This window comes from Rissa tridactyla, chromosome W (genome assembly GCF_028500815.1).
Source record: "Rissa tridactyla isolate bRisTri1 chromosome W, bRisTri1.patW.cur.20221130, whole genome shotgun sequence".
Taxonomy (NCBI): Eukaryota; Metazoa; Chordata; class Aves; order Charadriiformes; family Laridae; genus Rissa; species Rissa tridactyla.
The window spans coordinates 18,545,909-18,567,452 of NC_071496.1; the positions used below are offsets into that span (position 1 = coordinate 18,545,909).

The following is a 21,544-nucleotide window of genomic DNA, read 5'->3' on the forward strand; positions in this document are numbered from 1 at the left end:
GAAGGCCTTGACACTCTCACTGATACTGGGGCCCAGGTCTCATCCCTGTGGGGACAGTCCATGTCCCCTCACAGTGTGTGCTTGTTTTGGGGTGTCAGTGATGTTTCCTGCCCTGGTGTATCGGGGCTGTGAGCTGTAATCCCAGATGGGAGAGCAGGGCCTGGAGGAGGGTTTTCACACGTAAGGGGCTGGGGCAGGGCTGCCTGATGGAGTGCACAGGTGTGTTTGTGCTCATGCAGGGATGGTGCTGGGCTCAGGTGCCAGCAGCCAGTCTCCATCCTGTTCCTTTTCCTTTCTCTAGTGCTCCCAACAGCTGAAGTGTTCAGCTTGGCTGGCCCTAGCACTGCGCCGCTTGAACTCTGGCCTGCCCATGAATATCAGGGTGCTCTTTGTGCCACAGCAGGAGGCTTGGATGGTGGAGAGGATGGGCAAGTTCTGCCGAATCCTTAAGCCTGTAAGGAGCTGCTTTTCTTTCTTTCTGGATTCAGCAGGTTCCTAAAGCTGTAGCAAGGCGCATCCTTTGCACGAGGATTTGGGGGATGTTGTGCTTATTCCTCTAGATTGTGACCCTTTTGGCTGCTTGTAGATTAATTTCCTTTGGTGGGATGTTAAAAGCACTGAGAAACCTAAATTTCTTCTGTGTGGGAAGCACTTTTGCTCTGCCCACAGCATCTACAGTGTGTAGCATACTTGAGCTTTGTTTGCACAGCCCTCTCTAGCCTGGCTGAGCTCTCTGGAGGAGTGAAACCCCAGATTAGAGGGCTCAGCCATCTAATCCCACTCTTTTCCCAGAGTTTGAACTTCCTCATCCCTCTGCTAGATCGGATTCATTAAGTGCAGAGTCTCAAAGAAATCGTTACTAACATCCTAGAGCAGTCAGCTGTCATTTTAGGTAAGGAACAGCTTCTGCGTCCTGCCCTTTTCCTTCCACTGTATCCAGGGTGAGCAAGGGACAGTGTGGGGAAGAGTGGAAATGTCCCAGATTCCATACTCAGCCCTGTCCACGGGCACCTGGGCTTGACTCCTTGTGGCACTGTGAGTGGGACAACCCCAGGAGGTCCTGTCTGCTCTCTGTGGGCTGCGGCTGCCCCTTCTTGCTGGGCTGAACACACCTGGGCAGGAATCCATTTTTCAGATTTCAGATGTTTTCCTGTCTTGAACCAGGAAAAATCTCACCTGTGTTTCTGTTAAAAAAGATTTCAGATCAGGTTAATGGACAGCTCTGTTACAATTTTAGTATTAAGCTTTTCATTTTTTTCCCTTAAATCTTTTATTTTTTAAAATAACTACTGTATGAAATGTTTTGATCTGGAGACTCAAAGCTTCTTGTGTATTAAAATGTCAACATGAGGCATTTTGTAGGGAATGTTAGGGTCCTTTTTACAAAGCCCTTTGCATAAGGAGGTCCGTTTCAGCTGATCCCTCTTCCATGCTATGCTGTTGACACCAGGAAGGAAAGGGATGACCCTGCCCAGCTCTGCAAATTCTGTCAGGAGAGAGGGAGTTGCCATGGCTTTACTTTGCTGCTTTACTGAACAGAACATGTCGTTCTCTCCTGGCAGATAACGTCACCCTGTAGATTGATGATGTGCTCTACCTGCGGGTTATGGACCCCTACAAGGTACTGTCCCTGCTGCGCTGATACGTGGCACAAGTCAAACTGGCAGCCTCCTAGCATCTCTGGCTGTGCCCAGCATGGTCTGCGTTTGCCGTGTCGCCCAGCTGGCTGCCTTGGCAGACCCTCAGGCACTGCTCACCTGGCTCTGATGGCTCGCTTCTTTCCATGATGCATGCTTCAGCATCTGCCTGGCTTGCTGCATTCTGTGAGGCGGGTGGGCTGAGCACCCTGTTCCCTCCCTAAGGAATGGGAGGAGGAGGAGAAGGTGGATCTCACCTCTGGACACTGCAGGGTGGTGTGGCAGGGGTGTCTGTGGTAGGTTTCTCATCTTAGCGCTTAGCATTTGCCCATCCTGCCTCATTTGGGGTCCCTCTCAGCACTGACATCAACTCTGTTTTTTGCTTCTCTCCAGGCCAGCTATGGGGTGGAAGATCCTAAGTATGCAGTGACCCAGTTGGCCCAGACCACCATGAGATCTGAACTTGGCAAACTCTCCCTCAACAGAGTCTTCTGGGTGAGCTGGAGAGGTGGATCACAGCACTGCCAGCATCTAGCAGCATTTTTTCAAAACCCCAGGGGGTCTGCATGGCCAAGGCTGATACACTTAACAGCAAAATGCCCTTTGCTTAGAGGGCTTCTGTTTCAGTTGACCTACTAGCGAATCCTTGATGATGGGTCTTGTTTTGGTTTTGGGGTTTTTTGTTTTTTTTTTAACAGGAGCTACTTTTTCCCCCTGCCCTGGGTTAGTCAAAAAGGGTGATGGGTGGTGCGTGCCTAGACCTGACTGGTTTGGCTATGTTTCTCTTGAGTCGGTGACTCTTTGCTCAGGCCCAGCAATGAGTGTCCTGGCTGACCTGGTTTAGGGGGGCTGTAACCCTCATGCTGCATTTGTTGGGCAGAAGCAGGAGCTGTTGGCATTCCTGGATGATGTTTGTATCCAGATGTATGTCAGATGTTGTATCTCGGCAATTTCCATTTTGGGTCCCACCCTTCCTAGGAGAAGGTAACCCCTTCAAGAGATGTGGGAAGCATTTGACTCTGCCTTACACCTGTGGAGTTGGGGTTTTCTGGCCGACCTTGGCCCGTGAGAAGAAGTTTCCCTTCTGACCCGTCTCATACTAAGTGCTTCTTTTTTGCTCTCTGCAATTTCTTTTGTGCCTCCCAGGAACAGGAGTCCCTCAATGCCAACATTGTGGATGCCATCAACCAGGCCTCAGACTGCTGAGGCATCTGGTGCCTGCGCTATGAGATCAAGGACATCCATGTGCCCCCGTGCGTGAAGGAATCCATGCAGATGCAGGTTTGGTTCTCTGGGCATGCAGTCTGGAACGAGAGAGAAATATCCCCTTCCACGCAGCATGGTTGTTCTCTGTCCAGAGCAGGCAGCACTGGGCCCTCCTGAGGTGAGAGAGGTCCGTTGACATGTTGGCAAAACATACAGCTATTGAATAAATATATTGAATAAATAATTCCCATCCTTATTTCAGCAGTGGTGGCTCCTGCCTGGTACATGCAAGTCTTGCCAGCTCCCTTTAAAATTCCTACTGGGCTCTGTAGGAGGAAAACCCCAGATCTGAAGGTTTCCCCTTGAGAAAAGTAGAGTGCCAGATTTCTGGGCTGGAAGGGGAGGAGGGGGAAGTGGATGGTTAGGTGTGGACCGGGCTGGGGAGGGCTATGCAGCATGAGAAGTAGAACCAGTCCTCACCAAGGATCACTCGGTGTTTTGTAGCTGTATTCTTATCCTCTGCTAAGCCATGCTTGCCCAAGGAGGAAGTAGGAGCATGTCCTTGCTGCACTTGCCCCACAGATGGGATTTCCTCAGTGTGGCTGTGGCAGGCTGGCATCTGACTTGTGCTTGCAGGTGGAGGCAGAGCGATGGAAGCGTGCAACAGTGCTGGAGTCAGAGGGGACGTGGGAATTGGCTATCAATGTGGCTGAGGGGCAGAAGCAGGCCCAGATCCTGGCGTCGGAAGCTGAGAAGGCTGAACAAATCAACAAAGCTGCTGGTAGTGCCTTGGACTAGAACATGTGGGGTCTGGGGGATCTGTAGCCCTCTGCACTGAGGGATGATGTTCCCGAGGAGCAGACTGCATCACTGTCTGTGGGACAGGCTTCCTCGGACACACTGATTCTTCCTTGTTGGCACCCTTTGGCTGAGCTCCATCTCGTTCTGCTGCCCCGCAGCCTGGGGCAGCAGAAGGTGTGTTGTAGGAGTATCACTGTGCTGCTGTTGTGGAAGAGGAGGGCTTTGGGTGCACAAAGTTGTCTTGATTCGCTCCTTAAAATCACTTTGTTGTGGTTCTGATGTGTATTTTGCTGTGGCTCGTTGCAGGAGAAGCCAGTGCCGTGCTGGTCAAGGCCAGGGACAAGGCTGAGGCTATTCAGCTCCTGGCGGCTGCTCTGGCACAGCAGGTGAGTGATGTCTCCTTAGGGAAGCCACAACTTTGTCACTAGCATGGGGGAGATGAAACCAAGGCTGGGGTGGCACCTGGCTTTCTCTCAGACGTTCTCTGGCATCTTCAGCAGCAGTGAGTCTTGTTGTCTTGGGGGCTGCTACCAGCCCAGGGTGGACTGAGGGCAGGGGCACAGATGAGCTCTTGGTGGTACATGACTTGCCTCTTCCCTGCTGAGCCTTGGCCCTCTCTCACCAGCACAGCAATGTCATTGCCTCTCTCTGTGGCAGAGCAGTATGAGCACCTTCTCCAAGCTTGTCAAACACTCCAACGCTGTCCTGCTGCCTGCCAACGCTGGTGATGTCACCAACATGGTTGCACAGGTCAGTGTGGTCGGAGGGACCCCATCTCTTGCCTGAGGGAAGTGAATGCGGCGGCCCGGCAGGGCCTCGCCCTTCTGGAGGGGGTGGTTGTGCTGGGAAAGGGGAGATGAGGAATTTGGCTTGGTGGATGGGTCCAAAATAGAAGCTGTGGGCTGGGAAAGCTGCTTCACAGTGTCTGTTGGAAACAGGAGGGTCCCCGCTGCAGCAACCCCTGTCTCAGGGACGAGCCTGAGCTGGCTTGTGGCTGTAGGAGCCAGGACCCTTCTCTCTGTGCCAGAATAAGCTGGCAAAAATATGAGGCAAGTGGTGATGTTCTCAGTGTCTCTTTGGGGTGTAAGTTTGCCTCTTCCCTGTCCACCCCTGTGCCCCGAATGGGGCTGAACATGGAGCAGGGCTTCAGGTCAGCTCCTGAAACCACTGTCTCATGGCCCTGAGTGCCCTGTCCCACTCCTACTGCACGTCCAGTCTTAGAATAGAATACTTCAGTTGGAAAGGATCTACAACGATCATCCAGTCCAACTGCCTGAGCAATTCAGGGCTGACCAAAAGTTAAAGCATGTTATTAAGGGCGTTGTCCAAATGCCTCTTAAACACTAACAGGCTTGGGGCATCGACTGCCTCTCTAGGAAGCCTGTTCCAGTGTCTGACCACCCTCTTGGTAAAGAAATGCTTCCTAACGTCCAGTCTAAACCTCCCCTGGCACAGCTCTGAACTGTTCCCATGCATTCTGTCACTGGATACCAGGGAGAAGAGAGCAGCACCTCCCTCTCTACTTCCCCTCCTCAGGAAGCTGTAGAGAGCAATGAGGTTGCCCCTCGGCCTCCTTTTCTCCAAACTAGACAAACCCAAAGTCCTTAGCTGCTCCTCATAGGATATGCCTTCCAGCTTTGTTGCCCTCCTCCGGATGCATTCAAGGACCTTAACATCCTTCTTAAATTGTGGGGCCCATAACTGCACACAGTACTCAAGGTGCACCAATGCTGAATACAGCATGGTAATAATCTCTTTTGTCTGGCTGGTTATGCTGTATTTAATGCACCCCAGGATGCAGTTTGCCCTCTTGACTGCCAGGGCACACTGCTGACTCATGTTGAGCCTGCTGTCAACCAGCACCCCCAGATCCCTTTCTGCAGGGCTGCCCTCCAGCTACTCCTCTCCCAATCTATACGTGTTACTCTGTCCCAGGTGCAGAATCCAGCATTTGGTCTTGTTAAATTTCATGCCATTGACATTTGCCCAATGCTCCAATCTATCTAGAACACTCTGCAAGGCCTCTTGTCCCTCAAGAGAGTTAACAACACCTCCCAGTTTGGTATCATCAGCAAAATTACTAATGGTGCATTCAACTCTTGCATCCAGATAGTTGATGGCACCTCGCCTGTTCTCCAGGCACCTTTCAAAGATGATGGAGAGCAGCCCAGCAATGACTTCCACCAGCTCCCTCAGCACTCTTGGGTGCATTCCATCGGGACCCATGGACTTGTGGATGTCTAATTGATCCCTCACTCGATCCTCCTCAACCAAGGGGAAGTCTTCTTCTTTCCCCGTTACTTTCCCCAATGCCTGGGACTCCTGAGGGCTGGCCTGAGCAGTAAAGACTCAAGCAAAGAAGGCATTCAGTAACTCCGCCTTCTCCGCGTCCTCCGTCACCATGGCTACTGTTTCATTCAACAGGGGGCCCACAACTTCTCTGGTCTTCCTTTTGGTTCCAATATACTTGTAGAAGCCCTTCCTGTTGAGCTTGATATCCCTAGCCAGGTTTAATTCCAAGGAGGCCTTGGCTTTCCTCATTTCGTTCCTGCATAATCTGGCAGCATTCTTGTAATCTTCCCAAGTGGCCAGTCCCTTCTTCCACATGCTGTAAACTTCCTTCTTCCACTTGAGCTTTTTCAGAAGCTCCCTGCTCAGCCATGCAGGTCTCCTGCTTCCCTTGCCTGATTTCTTGCTCTTAGGGATGCACTGATCCTGAGCTTGGAGGAAGTGGTATTTGAATACCAACCAGCTCTCTTGAGCCCCCCTGCTTTCCAGAGCCCTAGCCCACGGGATCTCTCGAAGCAGTTTCTTGAAGAGGTCAGAGTTAGCCCTCCTGAAATCCAAGGTTGTAATTTTACTTCTTGTTGTTTTGTGCATACTACCCATGATCCTGAACTCATGATCATTACAGCCTAGGGTGCCCCCAACCTTAATGTCCTCCACCAGTGCCTCTGTGTTTGTCAGTACTAGGTCTAGGAGTGCTCCTCTCCTTGTTGGCTCCTGCACCACCTGTGTCAAAAAGTTATCATCAATGCACTGGAGGAGCCTCCTGGACTGTGCGTGCCTGGCTGTGTGGTCTTCCCAGCAGATATCAGGGTGATTGAAGTCCCCCATGAGAACCAAGGCCTGTGATTGTGAGGCTACCTTCAGCTGTCTGTAGGAGGCCTCATCAGCTTCCCCATCCTGATCAGGTGGCCTGTAATAAACACCCACAACAGTGTCCCTCATATTTGCCTGCCCCTTGATCCTTATCCATAAGCTCTCAACCCTCTCTTCATCCACCCCCAGTGGGAACTCTATGCATTCCAGTTGCTCTCTCACATAGAGTGCAACTCCACCACCACACCTCGCTGGTCTGTCTTTCCTGAAAAGGACACAGCCATCCATGACAGCATTCCAGTCATGTGAGCTGTCCCACCATGTCTCAGTAATTGCAATGAGATCGTGGCCCTGCAACTGCACACAGATCTCCAGCTCTTCCTGCTTATTCCCCATGCTGCGTGCATTGGTGTATAAGCATTTCAGAGAGGGAGTTGTGTGTGTAGTTTTGACCCTTGAGATGTGGTGTGCCTTCTGGCTCTCAGAAATACTGGCACACTCCCCCATAAGTGCTGAGCAACTATGCCCTGGCACCTCACCAGCAAGCCCAGTACTGTCCCCACCCCCCTTCAAATCTAGTTTAAAGCCCTCTCAATGAGCCCTGATAACTCTTGTCCTAGAACCCTTTTTCCCCTGCAAGACAAGGTATTCCCGCCTGTTACCAGCAGGCCAGGCATTTTGTAGATCAGGCCATGATCAAAGAACCCAAAGTCCTGCCGGTAGCACCAGGCTCTGAGCCAGGCATTGAACTGCTGGCTCCTCCTATTTACCCCCTCATCATTCCCCACAACTAGGGGGATGGACAAGAACACAACTTGTGCTCCTGATCCCTTGACCAGGCGTCCCAGGGTCTTGAAATCTCTTCATTGCCCTTGGACTTCTTTTTGCTACCTCATCGCTGCCTATCTGAAAGATCAAAAGTGGGTAATAGTCTGAAGGCCGTACCAGGGAAGGAAGCATCCTCTTCATATCCTTGACCCGGGCCCCAGGGAGGCAGCAGACCTCCCTATGTACCGGGTCCGGCCTGCATATTGGGCCTTCCGCTCCCTTCAGTAGGGAGTCACCTATGACAAGGACCCGTCTTTTCTTCTTTACCGCAGAGGTTTTAATGTGGGGAGAGGTCTGACTAGACCTCGCTGACACCTCCAAGGTAGGAGAACTATCATGCTTGTCATCATTCAGGTTCCTTTGCGGAGCACTGTACCTGTTACATAATGGCACCCAGGAAGATGGGGTAGTTGCCGGGCAGTCCCGAGTGCGTCGTCTGTTGCGCCGGGCAGGAACTTCCTCCCATTGCCCCCTGTCCTCCAGGTTACCACCTTCAGTTGAGGTGACAGAGGATAGGGAGTTCTCTGTTGCAGGAGTTCTGTCTGCCTGCTGGGTTTCTGTCGTGGGATGCAGGATTCTACTCCAAGCATCTATCTCCCTCTCGCATTCCCTGATGATCCTCAGCCTGCTTACCTCCTCCCTGAGCTCCATCACTAAGCGGAGGAGATCCTCTACCTGGGCACATCTCCCACAGGCATGCCCACAAAAAAACCCAAACTAACCCCAAACTGGCTTTTGCTGCCTTCCTCCCTCCTGCTCCCTTTCCTGGGAAGTGCTAAGGAGACCTTCGCAGCCTCACTGGGGGTGAAGCAGGAACCACAAAGCCAGGAAAGGGAGGGGCAGAGCACAAGGCAAGAGAAGAGGCAACAGAAACTGCCAGAAACTGACTGCCTGGAGGATAAGTCGCAGCTCCGTTGATCCTATCTGAACCCCAGGAGAAGGAAGGAAATCTAACCAGTGGAAGTGCAAACCCACAAGCTCCCTGGCATAGGCTAAGAGCAGAGCTTGAGAAGCGCCTGCAGGCAAAAAGTTTCCATCACACCTCTGAAGGATGGTGGCCCCAGCAGTTATGCTGCCACCAGAGAAGGGTTTCTCCACAGCCTGAGAGATCAGGTATACCACCATCAGGAGACAGAGAGAGACATGTGAGGCTCGGGACCACTTCTGCACTGTCCCTAGAAGAGGTGGCAATCCTGGAGAGAAGCCAGTTAGAAGGATGCTACAGGAGGAAACTGTGCCTGAAGGGAAAGACGACCAGTGTGGACGTAGCTCTGGCAGTCCCCTGAGATTCAGGTCAGGGAGGGAGGAGCTCACACTTGGTGGAAACAAGGAAGAGGGAAGGAGGAGGGAGCATCCTTGCCCCACTGCAAGGGCAAATGCTGCTCTCAGGGGTCCTCAGGAGGCCTCCTGCCATGCCAGATTTATGCGGCTGCAGAGCTTCAATCAGTGCTGGCCCCTGTGCTGATAATGGGGAGGAAGCCCAATCCCAGAGGGGAAGGATGGGGCAAGAGGCAGTGCCCGTATTAGGAGTGCAAGCTCCTAGAAACCACCAGAGACAGCTTCTATAGAGACAGACCCGACATCTCCCTCTGCCCTGCAGCACCTGTGTCTGGGAGGCACTGCTGCTGCCCTTCCTCCCATCCCGCAGGAGGGGACACTGACCAGATGCAGAAGCCCCCAGGGACAGAGTGGCCCTCCCTGCAGGGCGCATTGCTGGGGCCCCATGCTGCAGCAGGCTCCTGAGTGCCCGGCTGCTCCACGGCTCCCCAGGGGCTGAGGTCTGCCCAGCGGCATGTGGTGCCTCCCCAGGGCCACGCGCAGGTGCCGTAGGAGGCGGCGTGGGGACTGAGCTCTTCCACTCAGATGACCTGGGATAACACAGTGAAATCTCTCCCAGGAGCTCAGGAAACCAGAGTAGAGCTCCCAGCCCTGGGGACTTACCCTTGCTCTGTCTGATGTCCCATGTCTTGGCATGGATAGCTTCCTCACATCTTGCCTGAGTGCCTCGCGTGCAGGCAGCGACACTGACAATAGCCTTCAGCTGGGAAGGGGGGCTCACAGGCAGATCCTACTATGCAATGGCCACCTGTGTATGGCTTTCCCCAATGTCCAACCCTCTCCACCAGCCTCCCCTCCATGCACGGCTGCCCCTCTCCCCAGGAAAGCACAGTCAAAGAATGAAAAGCAGCTTAAAAACTGGCAGGACAATTAGGCAGCTCTCCAAAACTGATAGCACCCCCTGCCCGCCCAGCCCAGCAGGCTCAAACCTCAGCAATACAGCCCATGGCCACCCAGCTCCAGCATTTTACCGGGAGCCCAGGAATCCTGCAGCAGGCAGGGCAGGGAAACCCCATGCAGCAGCTGCTCACAGGGAGGACAGCCCAGGTTAAGGACAGACCTTTGTTTCTGCTCTTCTCGCTCCCTACAAGAAGAGGAAGAGGGGAGGGGTGGGGAACCACGAGCAATGATAACACCCCTAGGAGGGATGTCACAGATACATTAATCACTTGGAATTCCAGTCAGCGTGGACCTGGGGACTGCAAATATGGGCAGCAAATGGAGGTGCTCAAAGCTCTGAAATAATTGGATCCTTTCACAAGAGCCAAGCCCAGAATCCAGCACAGGAATTCAGTCCCTACTGGAAGTCGAGAGATCAAATACACGGAGAGGCAAACGCAGCACAAGCAATCCTCAGCCACTGCCATATCCAGCTCCACAGCCCTTGGCGCTGCTCTAATCTCAGATGCCTTCTCAGCAGGAGCAAGGGCGAGGGAGGACCGCAACGGAGAGCCCTAGCCTCCAGTGGAGCAGATCTGAGAATCGGCCCTTTCCCATCCAACTTATTCCACTTGTGGCAAGGTGCAGAAATGTTGCCAACATGAAAGAGGGTTTAGTGGAGGAAACCAGCAGCCTCAAAACCCTGCTCAACTGGTGGAACAGCCCATGGAAAGGAGACCCACGAAGCTGCTGGCTGGCCTCTGCAGCTCCGTAAGGGAGATGCCCAGCCCAGCCTGCATCACGTTCCCGGCAAGACGCACACATGGCACATGTAGGCTTCTGCTCAGCACCTCAACGGCAATGAAAAGGCACAGAGGCTTCTGCCAGAAAACAAAGATGCAGTAGCAGAGCTGGGGGTGGGGAAAACTCTCCACTACTCAAGAGGATCCCTGCAGAGGCAGCAGGATGCTGCTGGGCTCCATCGCAACTACTCACCCCTGTGAGCCCAAGGTGGCACCCACTCACCCATGCAGGGAGTCTGGAGGGTGGGCCAGCCCCCACTCCCCTGCCCAAAGCAGCAAGGGGTGGGAAGTGCTGGAGTACGCAAGCCAGGCCCAGGACAACAGCTGTCCACAAGGGGAAAATTCCTCCGGACTGGCTCCTCTTCATAAAGAGCTGCATCTTTTCACCTCGGAGCAGCTGCCATGTGCCACCACTCCTGGGGCCAAGGCACAGCTAGCACCGTGCCTGTGAGCTTTGCCACTGTGGAATTTGTGGAGCCCAACAGTATTGACCTTGCAGTGGCATGGCAGCAGTCACCCTGGGGCAACAAAGAAAGCACCCACAGCTTCACCACAGCGAAAGCAAGCCCCTGGCCACCCAGGTGCAGGGATGCATTGTCTGGTTCCCTTCCAGTCCTCCCATCCCTTTCTGGGGTGCTGTGGCCCGAGGGACAGGGACCTCAGCCACTGGATGACCACACAGACTGTCTGCTCCATTCCAGACCTCACTGCCAACTGCAACTGATGGAAAATTTTCCACCGTTGGGGATTACAAAGACATGTGTGTGTGTGTAGCCGGTCACAGGATGGCCACAAGAAGGCAAATGGGTCTTGGCAGAGGGGCAGGAACCACTTCTGCTCTGCACTTGCATGACACCTGGGGTCTCCAGCCGTGACCGGGGCACCAATGCATTGCCATGTTTTGAGTTCAATAAGGACATTTGTTCAAGGGATGCATCCCCTAGGTTCAAGCAGGACTAGACCCTCACCATACTGATGTACTTTAAGAAGGTAGAATGTACTTTTGAAAAGGTAAAACATATTTTAGAAGGTAGAATCTCTCACTAAGAACAAAGAGCTGTAAAAAGGTCACAAGACCCTGTGAAATCAGACACTTGGTATAAACAATAAATGCCTTGCTAATGAATATACCCTTGAAGAAGAACAGAAGGCTGATAACAAGGGAACATCCCTCCACAGGAGGTGCTGAAACCGGCTGAAAACCAGACAGCTGCTGGATAAGGCATAAAGTCAACAAAAATTTGCAGTAACTGGGGGAAAGGTAAAGGTGGCAGTGGGAGATCGCGACCACCAACTCAATTGGAGACTGAATTGGACTACCCCCCACCCCTCCAGTGCTGGAACATGCGCACATCAGTTAAAGGACCTTGTAACTTTAAATGAAAGCGAGAGACTGTACTAACCAATAGAAATTGTTAAGATAAGGTACTAACCAATAATTATAATCAAGGGTGTGTATTTCTGTGTTTTGAGCCATATAAATATTCCTAAGAGTTTGTAGGCCTGTGTGCTAGCTTTGTGGATTACCACCTAGCACCCATCTCTGCAGAAATGAAATAAACAAATAATACCTCTACTCTGTGTGTATATTGGAGTCTGCACACCGGGTAAACGACCCCGCTTTGGAAGAACAATACTAAGCGATGCATAGATGTTAGCATTAACATTCCTTTTTATCTGATGTCCCAAAAAGAGTGATGCCCTGGGTTTAGTGTCTTCATCAGAAGCCCTGGGGAGCCCTATTCTGATCTGTTTAACTTAACCCCAAAGGAAAGGCAATCGCTTACTGTTCACTCACATCCTGTCAGCTCCCTGTCCCAGGCTGTGGGCCACAGGAAGCATGATCTAACTGGCTGATGCTTTGCAAGTCGGGAGAAGACAGCACAGCAATCTGTGTGACAGGACCCTTTTTGCTCCCACCTATTCTGTCTCCTCTCTTCTCCCTCTGGCCACCATTGCATCACCACAGCCATTCACAGACCCATCTTCCCTCCTTACTGAGCCAGCTCCTTCTGTACCCCAATGCCCTGTAGCCATCCACACTGCCTGATCCTGGATGCATAATCCTTCACCTTCCCCACATCCCTCACATGGCAGCCAGGCTCTGCATCCCATAAAATGTGCTCCTCTTCACTTCCACCCCAACCCCATCCTCCTCCACCATCAGACCCTGCCCTGTTTATATGCACCCCTGTGCATGTCTCCAATGTCCCCAGCTCTTTTCCTGTGCTCTGTTGCCTCATGATTGCTGCAGCTCATACCATAACTTACCCTGGTCTCTCCCCCCATCCCCGACTGCCACCCACCTACAGCCCTACCAGCCTGAGCCTCCTTGCATACACCCCACTGACAAGTCTTCAACACCCATCTGGGAGAGCCACAGCAACATCACCTTTCCCTACGTCTCCTGAATGGTCACCAGGGCACCACAGAGCAGCGAAGAAGATCCCAGGGATGCTGCATTACCCTGAGCAGCTCTGGACACAGGCATCAAAGCTACACATGGGAAGAGTGCCTGTGGTGGGGAGGGCAGCAAGGATTGTGCATGCAGCATTTACCCTGTGGGAACTGCCCGTCCCCACCGCAACCCCTCTTTCAATATCACGGAATCACGGAATCACGGAATCTTCAGAGTTGGAAGGGACCTCTAGAGATCATCTAGTCCAACTCCCCTGCTAGAGCAGGGTTGCCTAAAGCACATCCCTCAGGGCTGCATCCAGGCGGGTCTTGAAAATCTCCAGAGAAGGGGACTCCACAACCTCCCTAGGCAGCCTGTTCCAGTGCTCTGTCACCCTCACTGTAAAGAAGTTTTTCCGTGTATTAGAATGGAACTTCCTATGTTCTAGCTTGTGCCCATTGCCCCTTGTCCTGTCGCTGGGAACCATTGAAAAGAGCCTGGCTCCGTCCTCCTTAAACCCACCCTTTAGGTACTTGTAAACATTAATCAGGTCCCCCCTCAACCTTCTCTTCTCCAGGCTAAAGAGTCCCAGCTCTTTCAGCCTTTCCTCATAAGGGAGGTGCTCCAGTCCCACAATCATCTTGGTTGCCCTTCGCTGGACTCGCTCCAGTAGTTCCCTGTCCCTCTTGAACTGGGGAGCCCAAAACTGGACACAGTACTCCAGTTGTGGCCTCACCAGCGCAGAGTAGAGGGGAAGAATGACCTCCCTCGACCTACTGGCCACAGTCTTCCCTATGCAGCCCAGGATGCCATTGGCCTTCTTGGCGACAAGGGCACACTGCTGGCTCATGGATAATTTGCTGTCTACCAGGACCCCCAGGTCCTTCTCCTCAGAGCTGCTTCCCAGCATGTCCGCCCCTAACCTATACTGGTGTTTGGCATTCTTCCTTCCCAGGTGCAGGACCCTACACTTGCTTTTGTTGAACCTCATTAGGTTCTTCTCTGCCCAGCTCTCCAGCCTGTCCAGGTCACGCTGGATGGCAGCACGGCCCTCCGGAGTGTCAGCCACCCCTCCCAGTTTGGTATCATCAGCAAACTTGCTGAGGATACACTCTGTCCCCTCATCTAGGTCATTAATGAATATATTGAACAAAATTGGTCCAAGTATTGACCCCTGAGGGACACCACTCGTTACAGGCCTCCAACTGGACTCTGTGCCGCTGATCACAACCCTCTGGGTTCTGTCACTCAGCCAGCTCTCGATCCACCTCACTGTCACCTCGTCTAGCCCATACTTCCTCAGCTTCCTAATGAGGATGTTATGGGAGACAGTGTCAAAAGCTTTGCTAAGGTCAAGGTAGATGACATCTACGGCTCTCCCCTCATCCAGCCAACCAGTTATAACATCATAGAAAGCTATCAGATTGGTCAGGCATGATTTGCCCTTGGTAAATCCATGCTGACCACTTCCAATAACTTCCTGTTCCTCTACGTGTTTGGAGACGACATCCAGAATGAGTCGCTCCATTACCTTCCCAGGGACAGAGGTGAGACTAACCGGCCTGTAGTTCCCTGGGTCCTCCTTCTTGCCTTTTTTGAAGATTGGAGTGACGTTAGCCTTCCTCCAGTCCTCAGGCACCTCTCCTGTTCCCCATGACTTTTCAAAGACGATGGAGAGTGGTCTAGCGATAACATCTGCCAGCTCTCTCAGCACTCGCGGGTGCATCCCATCAGGGCCCATGGATTTATGAATGTCCAGCTTGGCCAAGTGGTCTCTGACCCGGTCCTCCTCAACTGAGGGAAAATCTTCCTCTCTCCAGACCTTCCCCCTTGCCTCCAGGGTATGGGATGTGTGAGGGACGGCTTTATCAGTGAAGACCGAAGAAAAGAAGGCATTCAGTAACTCTGCCTTCTCTGTGTCTTCCACCACTAGGGCACCCATCTCATTCATCAGTGGACCTATATTTTCCCTAGTTTTCCTTTTTCTGTTGATATACTGGAAAAATCTCTTCTTGTTGTCTTTAACTGCAGTGGCCAAGCTGAGTTCTGATTGAGCTTTGGCCCTTCTAATCTTCCCCCTGCATAGCTTTGTTATATCTTGATAATCCTCATAAGTTGCTAAGCCCCTTTTCCAGAGAATGTAAACCTTCCTTTTTTTCCTGAGGTCCAGCCAAAGCTCTCTATTTAGCCAGGCTGGCCTTCTTCCCCGTCGGCTCGTCTTTTGGGACATGGGGATGGCCTTCACCTGTGCTTCTAAGAGCACCTGCTTGAAGTATGACCAGCTTTCCTGGGCACCTTTGCTCTTCAATATATGCTTCCTTTTACTGTAAGAGCCCTCCAAGGGAGGTGCTTGGGCACAGGCACTAAGGCCTCTGTTTCAGCATTACCAAGCTGCAGCTTGCAGATAAGGCTGCAGCACCTGTGGGGACATTCAGCATCTTTTCCACTCCCCATGCTAGACATCTACGTGGCACAGGGGGAGAAGATACCACACACACACGGCCACGCAACCCCACCCAACTCACCCCTTTCCAGCTGTGATTTAGAAAGTCTCAAGTCTAGCACAGGCCGGAGCAGTGACACGGGCTGGGAAGGGATTTGGGATGTAAGGGTGAGACTTTGTTACATCTTTGATTGTAAAGAGCTGGACACATCCAGGGCTACTGAAGAGAAAGAGCATTTCCACCATGAATTCAATGTCCTGTGCCTTGTCAGGGAAAGGGAAAGTCTCTCCTTCCAGTGGGACCGAAGGTGAGAGAGAAACACCCTGATGGCATTAGGAAAAGGGTGTCACAGCTGTCACCTGAACAGTCACACTGTTGTCTGTAATGGAGGCAAACACATGAGTGCACAAGCCCCTTTGAAGGGAAACAAGGGGGTAGGAGGGACTGGTGTGTCTGACATATGCAGGGCAGCGGGAGGCACAGCCCAGCAGCCCAGCTCCTATTTCATCCTGTGGAACCAGCAAACATAGAATCATAGAATTGCCTAGGTTGGAAGGGACATTTCAGATCATTGAGTCCAACCATCAACCTAACACTGACAAAAACCATCACTAAACCATATTGCTAAGCACCACATCTACCCTTCTTTTAAACACCTCCAGGGATGACGATTCCACTGCTTCCCTGGGCAGCCTGTTCCAATGCTTGATAACCCCTTCAGTGAAGAAATTTTTCCTAATATCCAGTCTAAATCTCCCCTGGCACAACTTGAGGACATTTCCTCTTGTCCTATCACTTGTTACTTGGGAGAAGAGACCGACCCCCACCTTGCTACACCCTCCTTTCTGGTAGTTGTAGAGCTATAAGGTCTCCCCTCAGCCTCCTTTTCTCCAGGCTAAACAAGCCCAGCTCCCTCAGCTGCTCCTCATAAGACTTATTCTCCAGACCCCTCACCAGCTTTGTTGCCCTTCTCTGGACCCACTCCAGCACCTGTCTTGTAGTGAGGGGCCCAAAACTGGACAGAGTACTCGAGGTGGGGCCTTACCAGTGCTGAGTACAGGGGGATGATCACTTCCCTAGTCCTACTCACATCCTGGTCCACAAGCCCCAAACCATCCGTGGGGTCCTGCTGACAGCAGAGCCCTCTGCCTGGTGCATCCACCACCCCCTCTGCAGGGCTGTCAGGGCTCTGAGCAATGCACATGGCTGGGGATGCCCCTGGATGTTGCCTAGTGGGATCAAGGAAGGTGGCATCAAGGAAGCCAAGGCTTGACTGGTGTTTCACATCAGGCAGAGGCCAGAGAGAACCTACCCTTGGGGCTATCTGGCAGGTGCAGCCTGCAGGGACTACGCAGCACTGGGGCACCAGCATATCAGCATTCTCCATCTTCACACAAGTGATAGAGAACAGGGATGGGCTCAAGATGCAGCTGTGTTCCCAGACAACCCTCCTGCACAGGACATGAGTCCCCACATCAGTCCCTGCAAGACACCAAGGCCCCTGTGCAAATTTTGCTTGCTGCCGCTGCTGCAACCCGTGCTTTGCTGCGCTGCTTCCACAGGAACATGCAAAGCTCAGAGATCTCAGAAACCAGCTTAACCATGGCAACCGGGTCCAAAACACCTTCAACCCTGGTGGCAGCCATGCTGCTGGGGATACAGATATCCCCCCAGATCTAACCTTCCTAGGGAGACGGAGACTGCAAGAGACCCAAGAGTTCTTCACAGACTACCAGGAACCAGCTCGTCCCTGGCCATGCAGTGATTTACCCGTGCAGCTGGGAACAGACTCCAGGGGCCTCTTGGCTCAGACCCTGCTGCTCTCAATGCGTGCGAGTGTTGTAACAGGGATATCCAAGTAACGCAACAGTGCCCAGGGCAGTATTGAGTAATGAGTGGACTGCCCACAGAAGGTAGAGTGCACAGCTCAGAGTGGGCTGGGGCTTTTCTGGGTTCCAGTCAGTGAGCAGTTGTACATTAATCATGTTTTGTACATTCCTTTATCAGTATTATTGTTGTTGTTTTCCCCTTTCCTTTGCTGTTCTGTTAAACTGCCTTTATCTCAACCCAGGAATTTTGCCTTTTTCTTATGATTCTCCCCCCATCCTGCTGCTGTGGGGGGGAGTGAGGGAACGGCTGCGTGTCTCTGTTGCCAGCTGGGGCTAAACCATGACAACATCCATGGGGGACCTGTCCTCGGGAGCGACAAGCAGGACCATCAGGAGTCAAACTCAGCGGAGACCAGCTGGGCTAGATGGAAGCTCAGCAGCCCAGAGCAAGTTCCTGGATGAGGGAAGCAGCCATCCACGATCCCCCCAAGCACCCCCTGGGATCTGCAGCAGAGCCCATATCACACAAGGAATTTTGCAGCCAACAACCAACCGTGTCCCCAAATCTGCACATCGTCCCTGCCCTAGCTCTTCCTCCATGCTGTGTTCCCTCACTTCAGAGCTATCTGCTTATTCCTCTCTGCTCCAGAAGGGATCATTCATTTTTCCATCCTCTCCCAGCTCTCTCAGAGCAGAAGGGAAGGTTACTGGGCAGGATCCACCCAGGACAGAGACCTGCTCAGTTTGCCCAGGGCTAGCTGGACACCCCACTGCCTCCTGGGGACAAGGATCCACCCCATGGACCAGAGGCTGGGATACCTGGTGACCGCATTGCTCCCTTGTGGTGCTTGTCTTCAGTCACTCCTGAGAAAGCCTCAGCACCGAGGATGCCCCAGTCCCCTCCGGGACAGTAACGTACTGTCACGTCCCACTCTCAGGAAAGAGGGCAGGTAAGTGACTCAGATTTGTAAATCCCCAACTGCGAGGACTAAGGTGAGACAAATCTCAAGGTCCGTATACAAACATTTATTAGTTTCCCAAAATGATTAATATAGGTCTTAATTAAGTCCACGATAATCGGTTAGGTATATAACAAATTATGGCAAGCGGTAAGGTATGCATTGTGTTACTTAGCAACAGGTATACAACAGATTATGGCAATCGGTACTTAATACTTCTTTGAAAGAAAAGAGAAATGGAAAAGAAAGGAAACAAAGGGAGATCAAGAGAGAGAGATCGAGAGAGATATAAAGAGATCACCAGCCGAAGGGGGGTTACTGCCGAAGGAGGGTTACTGCCATAAGAGTGCTCTTCTGTGTATCCCCAGGGAAAAACCTCTTCAGGGTCTCTTCAGGAAAAAATCTTCCCAGGCACAATCTTCTTTCTTGGGAAGAATCTTCCCAGTGTAAGAAAGGCAGGTATTGCTTTTGCAGAGGAGAAAAGCCATTTCCATCAGAGGTGGCATGATAAGGGAATGACTAAGACAAAGAGGCTCCAGCAAAGGCTTGTAGAACATCTCTTATCACACAGACAAAAGGACAAACTGATTCCTACTGGATTAGTGTCTAGAAGGGTAGTCAAACATTTAACCAGGGCTAATGACATTGAGCAATTTTTTTTACCAAAAAGGAAAGAAATAAACTAGTCAGATCCCTTTAGGTGTAGCATAAAGAGAAGTAAACAGAGGCAGGACATGCGGGAAGAATTTTAGGCGCCTTGGACAGACTGTGAACCCTGGAGTACCTAACCAATGGGAAACAGGGGAGGGAAAAATTCGGCCGGGACTAGGAAATAAAAAGGTGTGTTTCAAGAACTGGAAGTGTGCCTACTTGCTAGGTCACCCGCTCTTGCAAGAACGTGAATAAAAACGTGCTTCACAGAGGATTCTGCCTGAGCCTATTTCATTCGGACCGGAACTTATTTCTCACACCAGGCACGGTCTTCTTCTTTGTTCCCCCAGGGGCACTTATTTTCCCCTTTTAAGTTTGCCAAATTAGCATGACCCGCCCCACTGAATATGCAGTGTCATCTCAGGTTTCTCTCCCCCCAGGTGATGTGTAGCATGTTCTGGATGGAGAGATGAGTGTCATAGTCATACATGTTTAGCATGATCTCTATAATCTTCATTAGTATATGCAGGGGTGTGCGCTTTCATATGCATTTCATGGATAATGAAGCAAAGGTCACTTATCAGATATGATGGCCTTGAGAACAGAGAACTAGCAAGCTCACCACATGAGTGGCAGAACTATCTTGTCAATCCTCCCACATTTCCAGGAAGCGAAGTGTTAAGTCTTATCAGTTCTTTGAACACCAGGACTGCATTATTCATCCTTACTTTCCATCGTTTGAGACATTCTTTGGAGGGCCTCCTCCCCCCCCTCTCGCTCACATTTGTTTCAGGGAATTTACAGGCCTTCTCTTACACATACCCACTGCTGGAGGAGATGCACATGGCCAAGATAGATCCTGGCCCATTCCCACTGCTCTGCAGCCCAAACCACAGGCACTGCCTCCACCTGCTAAGCCCCGCAGTTTTCCCAGCTCTCCTCTGGCACCCTCACCCTGTTGCCTGGGGGACCCAGCACAGGCTGCCAGGCCCTTGGGCTCCCTTAAAGCCCAGCCCTGAGAGAGCACCTGTCCTCTGCTTCCCAATTACTCATTCCCCTGTGATTCACCCCCTCCTCCTGCCTGACTCACCCATTTCTGCCACAGTCCTGTGCACAAATGCACTCATGTCTGTGTGTGTGCAACCTGGTGGCAGTCATCAGGGCAATGCCCCAAACTGCAAGACAGCAAACCGGGCAGAGAGCCTGGCTGGGCTGTGCCACAGCCCTTGTTTCCTGCAGCACCCATCAGCAGGAGGGGAAGAGATGATGCCGCTGGCTCAAGTCCACAGTGGGGAGACAGGGTAGAAAGGCAGGCTGGGAGTGCTGCCATGTGCCAGCTAACCTGCCTTTGGGTACAGCCAAACATGTCCCTCCAGGCTGCCCCTGGCTGTGCCTCTTCCCAATTTGACTCTCCAAGGTGGAGAGTTTCCTGGAAGCCAGGAAAGGATTTCTTCTAAGAATGGCTATGGTCGCTCAGTGTTATAGTTGAATTTAAAATAAATCGAGTCCGAAATAGATTCAATAAATATTTATTGAGGTAGGAAGGCAAAAGCAGCACTGGGCGGCCGGGGAGTCGCAACTCCACCAAAGGCTCGCAAATTCAAGCAAGCTGAGCAGCTCTTTTTATCTTCACGGAGGTCGGTTTCGACATCTTCGGTATGCCCCTCTGTAGCTTCTTGCTTGAGGTAGTTTAGATAAAATGTCGGTCACAGAATCAGCTCAGAATAATACATTCCGATAACATTGTGGTTAAGCTTTTTGTCAAACAGGAGTTCCCATGTTGGTGTAGCAAGATAACATTGAGGACATGTCTCTTCTGGTTAAACAGGGAGTTCTCAAGACTGCCACAATGGGTTCGTTCCTCTTGCTTAACTTGTTCGATCAGCAAATCACCTTTAGTTACTTATTACACTCAGCATCAGCTAGTGCCACTGCCCTTGCAGGGACCACAGGCTTGGCCAGTTCTTGAATGTGGACAGTACAAGCTACGCACATGATGCCATGTATACATGTCCTCTGCAGGCTGCTTCTCAGACTAGCAATTCCCCTAATGCTAGGGGCTGAAGCTCAAACAGGTTTTACCCCCTGTACTTTCTCCTTCACCTTCCCCCCCGGCATCACCCCTTTCTGAGGGCTCTCCGGCTAAACTCAGCCTCCTTCTTGGAGGGGACCAGAGCAGACAGAGTTGATAAGAGGAAGATCACACACCATGTCTGTGCTGGAGCCCAGTGAGAGCTGTGGTGCAAGCCTCCCAGCCATCAAGTGACTCCGCATATCCATCTGTGTCAAGAAGTGCGCAAGAGCACCGTCATGCACAGAAGACACCGGTCTGCACAGCTCGCTGCCTCTTGGCTGAAGGATCCATTTCCTGTTGACTAGGGGAGAAAACTACTGGGATCAGTCACGTGCTCTTCTCTCACACAACCCATGGGTCAGTGTCATGCTGACAAGGGGCTCTGGTCCTTTCCACCCAGGAGCGCTTGGCCAGCTGCAGCATTTTTGCCTATAGCCGCACACAGGTTACTCAGGAAAAGCCTTGCTGGTGCTGCAATAGGACAAGTCAGTTGAGCAAGTTTCTCCCACTGACTTTCACAATCTCTTTTCTCTCTGTCTCACTTCCAACAGGGACCTCAACTGCTGCTGCCTCCCAGCAAAAAAGTCTCCATGAC

The 21,544-nt window shown here is 51.9% G+C and overlaps 1 pseudogene; it reads left to right on the forward strand.

Annotated features, from left to right (window-relative positions):
- The first annotated feature begins 397 nt into the window (after positions 1-397).
- On the forward strand, positions 398-4,430 carry LOC128901899 (stomatin-like protein 2, mitochondrial; annotated as a pseudogene).
- The last annotated feature ends 17,114 nt before the right edge of the window (positions 4,431-21,544 follow it).